This window comes from Papaver somniferum, chromosome 1 (genome assembly GCF_003573695.1).
Source record: "Papaver somniferum cultivar HN1 chromosome 1, ASM357369v1, whole genome shotgun sequence".
In the NCBI taxonomy this organism is placed as follows: Eukaryota; Viridiplantae; Streptophyta; class Magnoliopsida; order Ranunculales; family Papaveraceae; genus Papaver; species Papaver somniferum.
The window spans coordinates 33,791,901-33,805,772 of NC_039358.1; positions in this window are offsets into that span (position 1 = coordinate 33,791,901).

A 13,872-nucleotide genomic window follows, 5' to 3' on the forward strand; every position below is an offset into this window, starting at 1 on the left:
AGCAAATAGAAATATGCAAGTCTTTATCAAAAAGATATAACTTGGACGGTACCAAAGACCAATGTCCAAGGATCAATCAACTACAATCAACAACCAAAGTTTGGATTAGAGAAGTTGATGATCACGAACGCATGACCTGTATTATTTCAATTATATAAAATATAATGCGGAAAAGAAATAACACAAACACCAGAAATTTTGTTAACTAGGAAACCGCAAATGCAGAAAAACCCTGTGACCTAGTCCAGATTGAATACACACTGTATTAAGGCGCTACAGACACTAGCCTACTGCAAACTAACTTCGTACTGGACTATAGTTGAACCCCAATCAGTCTCCCACTGATCCAAGGTACAGTTATACTCCTACGCCTCTGATCCCAGCAGGATACTGAGCACTTGATTCCCTTAGCTGATCTCACCCACAACCAAGAGTTGTTGTAACCCAAAATCACAGACTTGATAATAAATAGATCTGTCTCACACAGAAAAGTCTATAAGAGGATAAATTTGTCTCCCACAGATAAACCCTAGGTTTTGTTCCGTCTTTAGATATAAAATCAAGGTAACAGGAACCAATTGATAATCTGGTCTTATATTCCCGAAGAACAGCCTAGATTAATCAATCACCTCTCTACAATCCTTCCTGACTACACAAGCGGATTGTCGAGGGATCACAAACAGTGAGACGAAGATGTTTGTGACTTCTTTATCTTGCCTATCGGAGAACTCTCACGATCTCAATCCAATCAATCGATTGTACTCGTACGATAGAAGATGCAAGATCATATCACACAACTACGATAAAGTAGTATCGTTCTGGCTTCACAATCCCAATGAAGTCTTTAAGTTGTTAATATGAATTTAGAGAAAAAAATCAAAGGTTAATGGAGATCGACTCTAGCGGGCGCACTAGTAGCACACAGACGTGTGTGGATTAGTTTTGGACAATGCTAGATGTCTCTTTTATATAGCCTTCAAATCAGGGTTTTGCTCTAGTTACAACGCAATCCATATTCATCGTTAGATGAAAACCTGATTTAGATTCAAGCTAATATTTCTCAACCGTTAGATTGAAAACTTAGCTTGTCACACACACTTGGGTAGACATTTACTGGGTTCGTGAAAACCATGCCCAAACGTGTACGTGTATGTTGGTTCAACATAGTAACCCAAAAGGTTAACCATATCAGAATTTCATATTAACCTTGTTCTTATTCACCATAACTAGTTCAATTGACTCTGAACTAGTTACAGAGTTGTTCAATTGTTATGAGATCTTATGTAACTACACAAGACACAATTGAAACAAAGATGATTCGATTCGATTGAATCGGCTCATGAACATTATATCCACGGTTTGCATAAAACATTCCATAGTAATTTAATGTTTCATGTTCAGAGCACATATTTAGATCATAACCTTTAAAGTTCACAAACAAGTTCGCGGACTTAAGCTAATCGGTTGAGTTTTCCAAACTCAGCAGAAATTCTCGGGATGAGAACTTCCGCCAGTTCGCGGACTGGTTTCGCGGACTTAGCACACAAACGAGTTTTGGAAAATCCCAGCAGAAATTCTCGGTCGAGAACTTCTGACAGTTCGCGGAATGAGTCTGCAAACTAGGTTCACGGACTTGGCAAGCCAATTCCACAATCCTCCCGATTTCTCTTGATCAACAAAGTTCGAAAACTTCGGTTCAAGGAATACATGGTTATGTAGTCTAAACTCTCATTTCAATCATCGGGACATTCCCAGAGGACGCTATGTTGCCGTTATTCACTGAATGATTCACGTCAGAGAAATTCTCAAAGTGATTGAAACTTTTCATGACTTTCGTCACAAGGTGAAGATAAACTTGATCAAAGAGAAACGCTTTACCAACACACGATTTCGAGATAAAATATAAGCAATGAATGCTCAGCTCGAAATGTCAAATGTGTATGACCTAGTCTATATAGCATACGACTTTTGTCTCATAAGAAGTAGGAGATAGAAGAGATAGACTTTTGAGTGATAAATAAGTTCAAGTATCCACATACCTTTTTGTTGATGAAGTTCCACGGTTCCTTGTATAGATCTTCGTCGTTGTATGATGAATCGCCATGAAGTCCTTGAGCTCAATTACACTTTTCTATCCTAGTCCGAGACTTAGCTATGTAGGCTAGAAATCAAGACTTATAGTTTTGATCACTAACATTGACAAACATGCTTGAGATAGCAACGCATGCGAGGTTGACCGAGCTATGCTCTAACAACTACACTTACTATCCTAGTCCGAGACTTAGCTATAAGAGACTAGAAATCAAGACTTATAGTTTTGATCACTAACATTGACAAACATGCTTGAGATATCAACGCATGCGAGTTTGACCGAGAAGTGCTCTAACATGATCTCTTATTACCCACTCGTATTTCAGCCTCATAAGTTTTCACCTTTGCAAACAACAACCCTACTCTGAGAGTCTAAGTATTCAACGGAAGACTTACTTACATTTTCTGTTTTCCTTCAATTGTAGACCATACTAAAAAGAGGGGTTAATCCCATACTTATGCTTCATAAAAACTTGGAAATACTTTCGAATCAATAGAACACATAGACAAATCTAAGCCAACAAACTCACTTTCATTAGCTTAAAGGGAAGATTACAAAATTTTGTCCAACCAATGGACTTACAAGATTATTCTCTCTATAAGCCTACAACAAATACTCTCTACTTCAATGTAGTGCCTCAACACTTGAATATATGCACTTGCAAAGGTTCTATGGCCTATTTATAATGCCAAGAACCATGCCAATCCATGTGTAACTCATTGCACGGCCTATAAATAGTCATTTGCCCATAGGCAGTTACCTTAACCGTCACAAAGCCTTCTAACTGCTACCTTTTGTGTTGGCTTACAAAATTATGCCACACTTGTCTTGAACGGTTAGGATATGCCAAACTTGGTTAAAAAGACTTTTCATAACCGTCTCAACTCACTCTTTTTCTATGGTAACTGACAGTATGAACCAACACCCAACAATCATTGCATTATACCGAACTTTTCCTAAGCAAATATACAGTTATGATTGCGCTTTAACAACTTGGCCTATGCCAATATACATCAATAATTGCGCTTCATCAACTTGGATTCTGCCAATATACAACAATGATTGCGCTACATCAACTTGGCCTTTTAATATACATCAATGATTGCGCTTCATCAACTTGTCCATATACTTAGCTCTTTTAGATGCCAACATCCGAGTGGAATCATGCCAATCTAGTCTTGTCTCACTTCTTAGTTCAAATTCATACTTTAGGTTCCTCACTTGCATTCTTTTTGTCGAGCAATTGGCAACAATGTCTCATTTGGCAACGTTATTGTTGCATATGCATTGTCCAAGCCTTGGCCAATTCCTAAGTCATTTCATGACTTTCATTTTATCATTCATTCCTTCCTTGAGCTGGCTAACTCTGAATTAATGATATGCAACACCATCGTATACTATTGCATATGCTAAGTAACCTTTCTAGTCTCAGCCATGATGGCGCTTCATTGTCGGACTATGCATCTCCATCGGCTAGGCCCCGGATTCGGTATTGCGCCATCATGACACTTGACTGTTGGTACCGGTCATAGACCTCTATATTAGTTCAGGATATCCTTAACTACCTTGGCCTTGTACGCATCTGAGCTACTCTCAGAAATCATCAAATTTTTTGGCATATATGTTTGCCAAGATTATCTGCTAGTACCATATGCCATCATTTAGTTTATTTTCCTTTTCATTAAGCCTACAAATTCCAGCTTCACTGTGGCATCGTCGACTATGCTTTAGTTCCACTTCATTTATATCTTAACACCCAAAAGTTATTTCAAATATGTTGTTATTATCTTGCATCAGCACACAAATATTCTTAGAGCCATTCCGTGCCTAAGTATACATGCCAAATGACCAACATATCATCCTGATATGCTTAACTTAGCTTGGTTCCTCCAACTCCGACTTATGTTGCCATCTTACAACTCAACATGCCTTACTGTAGACTAAGTATTCTTCAATCACTTTGCAACTCTCTTATGAAAATTCGAATGAAATGCATGACTTTAGCCATGACTTAGGAAAACCCGGTACATCGATCCCACTGTTACTTTGGACAAGGCTCCTTTTCACGTGCCTTTGAAACTAAAAAGGTCTCACTTGTTCCTTCAAACTGTTACACTTTAATTTGGTGGAAAAAAAGCGACATATTCTTCCCGATTATGAGTTACTTTTAACTCATATACTTGATAGCTTTACGTTACAGCACGAGGCATACCAGACCGTTCAACAAGTTGAATCATCAGGTCGTGTGCCATTAGAGATCCAGCGTGCGTTGGACGAGGCTGTTGTTGCTTGCGATGCGGTCAATCAATTGTTCGCAGATTCTTTGATGATTATGGCTACTATAGATCGCGTCGTTTCTGATTGCCATCTCTGGATTTCCAATCAGGAATCTCCACCACTTCTTGGGCATGTTCTGATATTGGAGGCCACGTATACGCTCGTACCCCACCCTTACCTTGAGGATGAATTGGCGCGTTTATTGGTTCTAAAGGAAGAAGCGGGTTTATTATGGAATTTTAGGCTAATTCGTCAAGATAAAGCACGTAAAGAGTACGATGAACATGAGGATACTCTCTCGCTTAGTCGTGGAGTTGGAGCTGAGGGTGAGGTTATTCAAGACATCTATCAGTTAGCTCATGAAGATGATCAGGATCTTCGTTTGGCTACTTCCCAGTGTGATGACGGGCGTTTGATGGTGGAAGCTTTGGATGCGGATATTTCTTTGTCGGTCATTAATGGTTGATTAGGTTATGTATCCCTCTGCGGGGGTTGTCTTTGTATTGATGTTTGGTTCTTCTGTTGTTCTTTTTATGTATTTGTTCTGAATCGGTGTGAATAAAGTTTTTGCTTAAGTTGGAGTATTGTTCTCTTCCCCCTTTTCCCTTCTTTTTTTTATAAACGTGCCTACTCCCTCCCTCTCGCTTGTTCTCCCCCCCCCTCCCCACTTTTTTTTGAGTAAGGGTATGGTGGGGTTGGTGCGCGTTGATTGGTTGCGCGTACTTCCTCCCTCTTTTTATGAGAAAGGTGCGATGGGATGGGTGGTCACTAGTAAGACACGCCTACTTCCCCTTTTTTTTTATTGAAAGGTGTTGGGTCGAGTGGGCGTTAGTGAAACGCGCTTACTCCCCCATCTTTTATCGAAGGGTGTTGGGTGGGGTGGGCATTAGTGAGACGCGCCTACTTCCCCCCTTTCTTTTATCGAATGGTGTTGGGTGGGGTGGGCATTAGTACTCCCTCATCTCTTATTGGAAGGGTGTTGGGTGGGGTGGGCTTTTAATGAAACACGCCTACTCCCCCACTCTTTTTATCGAAGGGTGTTGGGTTGGGTGGGCTTAGTGAAACGCGCCTACTCCCCCCTTTTTTATCGAAGGGTGTTGGGTGGGGTGGGCATTAGTGAAACACGCCTTCTCCCTCCTATTTTATTGAAAGGGTGTTGGGTGGGGCGGGCGTCGGTAGAACGCGCCTACTCCCCCTCTTTTTACCGAAGGGTGTTGGGTAGGGTGGGCTTTCAGTGAAACGCGCCTACTCCTCCCCTCTTTTTATCGAAGAGTGTTGAGTGGGGTGGGCGTTAGTGAAACGCGCATACTCCCCCCCTCTCTTTTTTTTATCAAAGAGTGTTAGGTGGGGTGGGATTTTAGTGAAACGCGTCTACTCCCCCCTCTTTTTATCGAAGGGTGTTGGGTGGGGTGGGCGTTAGTGAAACGTGCCTCCCGCGACATCCTTTTCTTGGATTTGTGCGCCATGTAAGTGCCTTTTGCTTTCTTATGACCTTTTGTAGATTTGTTAGTCAACCAGGCTCCTTTGGCTTTACTAAGACTTTTCGTAGATTTGTCGGTCAATCAGGCGTCTTTGGCTTTCCTGAGACCTTTTGTAGAATTGTCAGTCAATCAGGCGCCTTTGGCTTTCCTGAGACCTTTTGTAGATTTGTCAGTCGATCAGGTGCCTTTGGATTTCCTGAGACCTTTTGTACATTTGTCAGTCAATCAGGCGCCTTTAGCTTTCCTGAGACTTTTTGTAGATGTCATTCGATCAGGCACCTTTGACTTTCTTGAGACCTTTTGTAGATTTGTAAGTCAATCAGGCGCCTTTGGCTTTCCTGAGACCTTTTGTAGATTTGGCAGTCAATCAGGCGCCTTTGGCTTTCTTGAGACCTTTTGTAGATTCACACCATTTTTGATAACTTACTTTTATTACTTAGGGAAGATGTTTATACATTGAGTGACTTAGGCGTGAAACTTTTTCATCCATTTGTCGTTGATGGGAGATTTGACCTTGGTTCCATTCATTCGCCTAAGCTTGTAGTATCCGGTCTGCTACGTTGCTTATCTTGAATGGGACCTCCCAATTTGTTGTAAACTTACCGGCACTTGCATTCCTCTGCACATGAGGGGCAAATTTTAGGACTAAGTCGTCCACTTTAAAGGTTCTCTCCTTTACGCTTTGGATGTAGTAATTGGCAGCGCGCTTCCTGTAAGATTATGCAAATCGTTCTACTCGTGCTCTTTCTTCTATTTTATATAGGTGGGAGAAATGACTTATCTCATCTGGCGTGGTATGGCTGGCCATCGCCACTCTTGCAGATGGAACTACTATTTCTGCCGGTAGTATCGCATCTTCTCCATAGACTAGGGAAAAAGGTGATGCTCCTGTAGAATTGCGTTTCGAGATTCTATACACCCATAATGCCAATGGTAACTGCTCATGCCATTTTCTATGATGATCATGAACGGTTCTGCTGAGGATTCGGATGAGTGTTTTGTTCGTTTCTTCGGCCTGCCCATTCCCCTGAGGATAGTAGGGAGTCGGTGTGTGCAGTCTTATGTTGTATTGGCCGATTATATCGATCACATCTTTGTTTACGAACGACCTAGCATTATCTTCTCTAATTATCATAGGTGCGCCGAGCCTATAAATGATATGCTCTTTGATGAATGCGGCTACGGTTGCTCCGGCATAGTCTTTGAGGGGTATCGCCTCGACCCACTTTGATGCATAGGTGGTAGCTGTTATAATGTATTTATGGCGCTTTGAGGACGTTGGGTTGACTGGTCCTATAAAGTCAAGCCCCCAGCTATGAAATGGCCACGGGGTTATTATGCTGCGTAGTTGAGTGTGGCGTCTGGCAACTTAGGCATTTTCGGACATGTTCTGCGGTATCATTTTCCATGGTCGTCCAATAGAATCCTCCCTCGTAAAGTTGTAGGAATAGCTTTCGCATCCCTTGATGCTCCGCGTCGTGAGACCGAGTCATTTCTTCTACTGCTTCTTGGTCAGAAAAGCATCGTAACATAGCGTTGTTGTAGCTTCGGCGATAAAGGACACCCTCATGCATGAAGAAACGTCCCCCTTTCTTTTGGATTTTTAGAGCCGCTTGCGCTTCGTTGGGTAGCTTTCCATGTTGGATGAAATCTATGTAAGGTTGTCTCCAATCTACCCCCTCGATGGTACAGACTTCTGCGGGATGTGGCGAAGCTTGGCAGTCGACACAGCTGTCGTGGAGGGCTGATGCTTGCGCTGACATGCTTTTACAATATACTTATAACCTCTGAAGTTTCCTGTAGAGATGGGCGGCGCCGGTCTGCCCGCATGTCTCCTCATGCAGCTCCTGGAGTATTTTTTTCTGCTTCCCTTTTATTTACACATCTTGCGAGAGACCCTCCAGCAGCTCTATAATATAAATCCCCTTGGATCATTACAAATTGCTTCAAGGCTTAGGTCAGCATCGCTCGATCCTCATCCATACGAGTCAGGTCTTCAGTATATACTCGCCTCCATTCGTCCGCTTCCTCGAAGGCTAAGTCCTCTTTCCACGTGATGGGTAACTCCTTTATTCACATCGTGACCGTGCATTCTTCTTCTCCATTTAACTGCACCTTGCTTTCCAGGGTTGCTAGAGCATATGCATGTCGATTCCCTCCTCTACCTGTATGGTCTAATGTTGACCCTGTCTGATTCATTAGTCTCTGGGCTTCTGCCCGATGGGGCGCTAAGTGCGGTTCTTTGACATGAAAGTCGCCGTTTACTTGGTTTGTCACCAGTTTTGAGTCGCCCTTAACTTCCACGCCTCCTAAATTGAGTTCTTTCTCCATACCAAGTCCTAGAATTAGCGCTTCATATTTGGCAACATTGTTACTGCACCGGAAACCTAACTTGAACGAGTACGAGAGCAGATCACCCCGTGGGGATTCGAACACTACCCCTGCTCATCCAACAGTGTCGTATGATGATCCGAAAAAGAACATAGACCAAGGCTTGTCAACATAGACGGCTGCTACTTCGCCAGGTATGTACTCATGCACTTCATCGTCTCCTTCTCCTGGGAACATGTCTATTAGGTCGGTGATTGCTTGTCCTCTTACTGCGTTCGGTCGCTGATATTTGAGCTCGAATTCTGACAACTGTAACAGCCATCGAGCAGTTCTTCCTATTAGTACAAGCTTAGAATCCAGGTAGGCTATAGAGTTCGTCGCGGCTACCACGATGGTCTCGTGCGTCAAGATATACGGGCACAATTTTTGTGTTGCGTAGATGAAGGCTAAACATGCTTGTTCTACGTGTGGATACCTCAATTATGCTTCTCGCAAGACTCTTCTAACATAATAAATAGGCGATAACTTGGTCCCTCCCATGTCTTGCACGAGGTATAGAGATAGTGGGGGATTCCTCTTACCGGAGGTCTATGGATATTTGGGCTTACAAGACACTGCTTTAAGATTTCGAATGCGGCGCACTAAATCCTTCTTTAGCAAGGGAAGGAATGCGGTCATTAATTTCCCTAGGCCAGGTACGAAGCATCGTATATATGATATCCTTCCTATGAAGGCTTGCGGTTCCTTTGCATTTGCTGGGGGCGCTATGGTTTTGATCGCCTCAACCTTACACGGGTCCACCTGAATTCCCTCATTGGTTACCACAAAGCCAAGGAATTTTCCTGACGTCACCCCGAAGGCGCATTTGAGGGGATTCATTCTAAGCTTAAACTTCCTGCATCTTTCAAAGGGTGTATTTAGATGGGAGATATGATCTTAGACCGCTTGTGTTTTGACTACGATGTCATCGACATAAACCTCCACCGTTTGGTGCAGTAGATCATGAAATATGGATGTCATGGCGCGCTGGTATGTGGTGCCGGCGTTTTTCAGACCGAAGGGCATTACCACGTAGCAGAAATTCTCGTATGGAGATTGAAAAGCGGTCTTCTTTGGGTCATCCTAATCCATTATTATCTGGTTGTATCCACTGAATCCATCCATGAAGGAGTAGCGTTGCTTGCCTCCTGTCGCGTCCAGCGTCATGTCGATATTACGTAGGGGAAAGTCATCTTTTGGGCATGCTCGTTTTAGGTCCCTATAATCCACACAACACCTGATATTTCCATTTTTATTTACTATGGGTACAATGTTAGCTAGGCAAGTCGGGTGTTGGATAGGTTTGATGAACTTGGCCTTGAGCAACCGTTCTACCTCTTCTTTTATCACAAGAGTCGTGGCTCTAGGGAACTCCCTGCTTTTTTGCTTTACATGTTTGAACTCGGGTGACACTCCGAGATTGTGGGCCACGAGCTCGCTGTCTAGTCCTGGCATTTCGTCATAATTAAAGGCGAAGACATCTTTATAGTCTCTGAGTAGTGCGATCAACGCTTCCCTTTCTTCTTCGTCTAGACTTTTGCTTATCATGATGGGGCGCTTGTCCTACTGTGTTCCTATACTTATTTCCTCTATACCATCCGCAGTGAGATCTCCAGGTACTCGCTCTCCCGTGGTCCTAGGGGTCTCGTCAGTGAGCTGATCTCGCAGTTCCTCATCATCGATTGTGCTATAAGGCAGCTCAGCTAATCCTTTCTCATTGTTTTCAGAGGGAGTCTCCGCCTCGCTTCACGACACATCGGCGCAATCTTGCGCATATGTGGATACGATCCCTCGATTAATTGCTTCAAGCGATATACGTGTCCCCAATCCATTTTAGAGAAGCGCTGAAACCTGAGTTGCTCTTCCTGCTTCCTTTTTCTTTCAGCGGGGAACACCATCTGTTAGATCATTGCTCGGTCAAACTCGCATGCGTTGCTATCTCAAGCATGTTTGTCAATATTAGTGATCAAAACTATATGTCTTGATTTCTAGTTTGCTTATGACTAAGTCTCAGTATAGGATAGTTAAGTATAGTTGAGCTTCAGACTCCATGGCGATCATCTTACGAAGAACTACTCAAGGAACCAGTGGAACTTCATCCGACTAAAAAGGTATATGGAGACTTGAACTTATCTATCACTCAAAAGTCTACTCTATCTCCTACTCTTGAGACAAAGTCGTATAAGTATGATAGTTTTCATACATACATATTTGCTATTTCGAGCCGAGTTTACTCGCCTACATTTTTCTCGAAATATGTGTTGGTAAGCTTTTGCTTTAACCACATTCATGTTTACCCGTGACGAAAGTCATGATGACGTTTCAATCTTAATAATAGCTTTGATGACGATAGTCGTGAATAACGATTGTTATAACATTATAGAAGAATGTTTCAATGATTGAAATGTAGAGTTGAGATTACCAACTATGGATATAAGCATATATATTATGTTCGCACATTAGTGTATAAATACATGTGTCGGAAACCAAGTGTGTGCATATATGTGCATACGGTATTGGTGAAGGAGACAGGTTGGGTACCAGCGGAAGTTTTCAACCAAAAATTTCTGCTGAGTTTGTAGTTTGCAAATTAGTAAACCATTCACCTTAGGTACACATACCCCTACGCGTACCCACGGAAGTTTTCGAACCAAAAATTTCTGCTGAGTTTGTAAAATCAAATCCGGTAGCTAAGGTACCATACCCGTACGCGTACCCAAGCTGGTTATTTCTCAAATCGGTAGTTCATGAACTTAAAACAATAAATCATAAGGAATGCAATCTTTGGAAACCGTAGGTATATTTTTTAGGAATTGATTCAAATGAATCAAACCGATTTTGTTTCAATTGTGTCTATGAATAAAGACCTAAGCAATTGAAAAACTCTTCAATTAGTTCTTATGAGTCATTTGAACTAGTTATGTGAAGGAGATGAATACGGTTAATATAAAAGTGCTCATATGGATAACCATTGGTTAACTGTTTGTGAACCAACTAAGTGTATACGTTTAGGTACGGTTACTCAAACCTAAATGAAATACATTTCATTTGTGTGTGACAAGCGAAGTTTCGATCTAACGGTTGAAAGATATTAGCTTGGTTGAATCAGGTTTTTCATATAACGGTAAATATTGAATGCTTTGTTACCAAGGTAACTTGGATTGCAAACCTTGATTTGAAAAGTATATAAAGGAGACATCTAACAACTGGAAAAACTAATCCCCACACCTCATGTGTGATACTATTTGGTTTTGCTAGAGTCGATTCTCCTTTAACCTTAGGTTCCTTCTCGAGACCCTATAGGTTAACGACTGAAAGACTTCATTGGGATTGTGGTTGAACGATCTGATCTTGCCATTTTCTATCGTACGAGTTCAAATGAATAATTGACCTGAGATTATATCTCCGATAGGGAAAGATAAAAAGAAATCACAAACATCTTCGTCTCATCGTTTCTGATTCCGTAATATCTAGTTTCGCTACCATACGATTTAGATTATTGTGAGGTGATTGATAATACTAGACTGTTCTTCGGGAATATAAGTCCGGGTTATAAATCAGTTCATGTTCACCTTGATTTATCAAAAGACGGAACCAAAAACTCATAGGTTTATCTGTGGGAGACAGATTTATCTATTATCATAGACTTTTCTGTGTGATACAGATTTTTTTATTAAAGTCATCGACTTTGGGTCGTAGCAACTCTTGGTTGTGAGTGAGATCATCTAAGAGAATCAAGTGCGTAGTATCCTGCTGGGATCAGAGATGTAAGGAGCGCAACTGTACCTTGAATCAGTGTGAGATTGATTAGGGTTCAACTACATTCCAGACCGAAGTTATTTTGTAGTAGGCTAGTGTCTGTAGCGGCTTAATACGGTATGGTGTTCAATCTGGACTAGGTCCCGGGGTTATTCTGCATTTGCGGTTTTCTCGTTAACAAAACTTCTGGTGTCTGTATTATTTATATTCCGCATTATATTTTGTTATATAATTGAAATATCACAGGTTGTGCGTTGTATCGATCAATTGTGAAATCCAACCTTTGGTTGTTGATTGGAAATTGATTGATACTTGGATATAGGTCTTTGGTACCATCCAAGTTTATATCTCTAGTATTTTATAAAGACTCGTAGATTGCTTGAGTAAAGATCAAATCGAGAGATAGAGATATTAACTCCTCGATATACTTTTTATTAAGATTGAGTCTGACTGTCTAGTTGATTCTCTTAAAAGTATATTAGAGTTGGTCCATACAGATTGCTAACCGAAATATTGGGTGAGGTTGTTTTACCCCCGCATTTTCAATTGGTATCAGAGCAGGAAAACACGTTTTAAGACCTTACAAGTCTGTATTTGTAGCGATCTGACTCTATGGACAGAGGTGCTATCTCTATTAACGTATCACCAGTCTTCGATGGCTCTAATTACTTATGGTGGAAAATTGTTATGCAATCTTTTCTTCAAGCGCGTGATTTTCAATCATGGGTATATGTTGTTAATGGCTATGATGCTCCCGTTGTGCCAATAGGTAACACTACTGTTCCAAAGAATATTGGCGAATACGATGCTGTTGAGATACTTGCTGCAAAGAAAAACTTCGACGGTTTGAATGCCATCATACATGCCATTACCCCAAATCTTCAGCACCATATGTCAAATTGCACTAGGTCTAAAGATGTGTGGGATATCTTAGAAACCGTATTCGAAGGTAATACCCGTGAAAAGGAAGCTAGGCTTCAAAACCTTAATTCTGATTAGGAAAACCTTTGTATAGCAGATGAAGATTCATTTGATGAGTTTAATCACAAAGTGTCTGAAATTGTTAATGCATATTTTGCATTGGGTAAGACTAGAGCTGGCAAACAAGCCGAAACCCGCGGATAAACCCGTACCTGGCCCGTAAAAACCCTAACCCGGCTTGGCTGGGTTATAAACAAGCCGGATTAGGGTTAGAGAAATAGTGGCTTGTAGAAAAACGGGTAAACCCTTCCCGTCCCGTAAAACCCGCAAGTTCACCCGTTAACCCGCAATTTCATTCCCTATATTACGCCGCGCGTGTCCACTCTCCTCTGTATAACGTGTGTAATGTAATGTTACTGCGTTACTTTTCCCCACTCATATAAAAAAGAAAACCCTAGCGGTAGTCTTTTTCTTTTTCTCCTTTCTTCTTCTTTTCTTTCCTGACGGACAAAATAATAGCTGCTCAATGTTTAAAAAAAAATGGCTCAAGAAGAAATTGGTGGTGCTGCTTAAGAAATCAGGGATGAAGGTCGTGATACGAAGAACAAAAGAAGAAATTGGTAATAATGTAGGAGATGCTGCTATCAAGGGTTTGAGATTCACAACAAGGAGAAGAACGAAATTACGATTCGATTTTTGAATCTTTTGTTATTTGTGATGGGTATCTATTGTTGAAGAAATTGGAGATGGGTTTCAGCAGTTATCGAAGAATCTTGAAGAAATGGATCTGTGGTGTTATGAAATTACTGTTAGTGGATTAAGGTGAGATGAGATAGTGAAATTCGAGTTTTCAGAGCAATCATGGAAGGAGGGAAAGGAGTTGGTATATGTTGAGACATGGGTTGTGTTCGATTTAGTGAAGAAGAACTGAGAAGAAACAGCAAGTGCAGGTGCAATAGATTGAAGAGGGTT